Raw genomic sequence first — 2177 nt, 5'->3', positions numbered from 1 at the left:
CGTATTCGCGCGCAATTCGGAATTAGCCAATGAAAAGCACAAAAGCGGCCACCATCTCTCTCTCTTTCTTATTAACGGTTTTGTACTTTCTGCAGTTCTATCAGTGCTGCTAACCTCTTACTATATCATTGAATATGTATGTTTATATATATATATATATATATTTTACAAAAAATCATACTACTACGGAATAATATTAAATGCCTGTAAACCCTCATTTCTGTTTGCACTTTCTGTTACACTACCTTCCCCGAACTTCTTTCAAGTTATTAAGTGCAGAACGGGGAGTTATACATATTTACTTGCGCTTTCACAATATCTGCACATTGTGTAATAATAGGAGACGTATAAAATAAAACTATATACTAATACGTATATATATATATATATATATATATATATATATATATATATATATATATATATATATATATATACAGTACACATTCCACTATCCGAGGCTTTCCTTTTCTTTTCTTGCTGACGATAAATTACGCTCTTAGAAATGTTGTCTGAAAACAATAAGAATATGTGCAAAAAATACAATCAGAGGTAGAGGTCTTTAACAGGAACTAAGCAAGGGAGTTGAAAAATTTTTTATGCATGTAAAAAATATAGACATGAACCAACTTGTGAAATAAAAAGACCAGAAAACTACTCTTTCTAAATTATGTGTAAACTTTTTACCGAAAACGAAAGTTGCACGAAAGACTTTTTGTCCCTTTTTTGGCCTCCGGTGCTTGGGGTCCCTGGTTCAATCCCAGCTCGTGCCGTGTGAACTTTGTCGTGCATAAAGACCGTGCTCATGGGTTTTCTCGGGTTTCTCCCGTTTCCTCCCACTTTCTTCATTCAGTACTCATCATCACCGTCTCCTTTAGCGTAACCGGTATAAGTATGCGACGTAAATCTAAAGATTTCATTTCATTTCCCTTTTCTGCTCATACTGCTGATTATGCGCGATTATGCCAACATCCAACTCCGCGGATAATCGTGCGATTACTGTATATACAACTAATACAGATACGTAATTACATTATCAGTTACAGTATCGGTTTTTATTTACTAATTTGCCTCACTTTATTTGCATCCCTGCAGTAAATAATTCTTATCGATAATAGTTAAAATGTATATTACATTTTAGTGCTTCACGACTGAATGATCATCTGCCTTACGTTATCTCGCAGCTGAAGAGGATGCTACACTGAAAACTACCTTGCGTTATAAAGGGTAAGTGAAACATATCTTAAAAATATCTTTCATACATTTCATTGTGTACATTAAAGAATGTAAGTTTGCCTTTTTCCTGTAATCAATACTTAATAAAGGATTTATTTTTATTTATTTATATACAATTTCATACGTGGTTCGTGATAGTAAACTCGATAGGACATAGTGGCACTATGAACATCCGAATCACTCATCATTCGAACATTCAAATATTTATTCGAATATTAGTATATTCCAAGTAATGTTAACGACGTTAATATGCTTGCCTTTATAGTTAATAATGTCAATTCTTACTTAAAACATACTTCCTTAACAGGACATTGAAGAAAAGGTAGTTGCCAACGGCCATACCATGCTGAATATACCGGTTCTCGTCCGATCACCGAAGTCAAGCAGCATCGGGCCTGGTCAGTACTTGGATGGGTGACCGCCTGGGAACACCAGGTGCTGTTGGCATCTCTTTTTCAAATTTCATTATCCTTCAAGTACGAAAATACTAGAAACATTAATTTTATAGTACTTTCAAGAGATAATTTATCAACATTATTTCATAGCGATTAATCGATATTCTAAGCGTTATACCCACTATTTCTTACACTAACAGCCTGTTTATTTGCACGGCACATTAAAATAACCTGATTTCCGATCCGTGTGCACCTACTACTATACTTAACACGGAATGTATTACCACTTTTTAAAAGTAAATTATTATGACTAAGTGTAGATCTCCGGCGAGTAAATGCCTTTCGTATACAAGCACGACACATCTCCGCTATGTGCTTTACTTTTTTACTAACAGCATATAGAAATTGGATTTCAAGGTGTTTCTACATAACAGAATGAAGCAAATTTCGTGATTTAACTCTTTCGAATAATGTGTTGGTCCTGACAAGGACCGTTTGAAATGAAAAATCTTGAAGAAGATTTTTACTTAGAGCTTGTGTACTTGG

The 2177-nt window shown here is 34.4% G+C and overlaps 1 non-coding gene across 1 annotated transcript; it reads left to right on the top strand.

Moving 5' to 3' along the window:
• The first annotated feature begins 1564 nt into the window (after window positions 1–1564).
• Window positions 1565–1683, top strand: LOC145677698 (5S ribosomal RNA). Its single transcript, XR_014129942.1, has one exon. It is a non-coding gene; the product is annotated as a 5S ribosomal RNA (ribosomal RNA).
• The last annotated feature ends 494 nt before the right edge of the window (window positions 1684–2177 follow it).

This window comes from Thermobia domestica, unplaced genomic scaffold (assembly GCF_964235325.1).
Source record: "Thermobia domestica unplaced genomic scaffold, izTheDome1.hap1.1 HAP1_SCAFFOLD_1250, whole genome shotgun sequence".
Taxonomy (NCBI): Eukaryota; Metazoa; Arthropoda; class Insecta; order Zygentoma; family Lepismatidae; genus Thermobia; species Thermobia domestica.
This window is presented reverse-complemented; position numbering and strand designations above follow the sequence as displayed.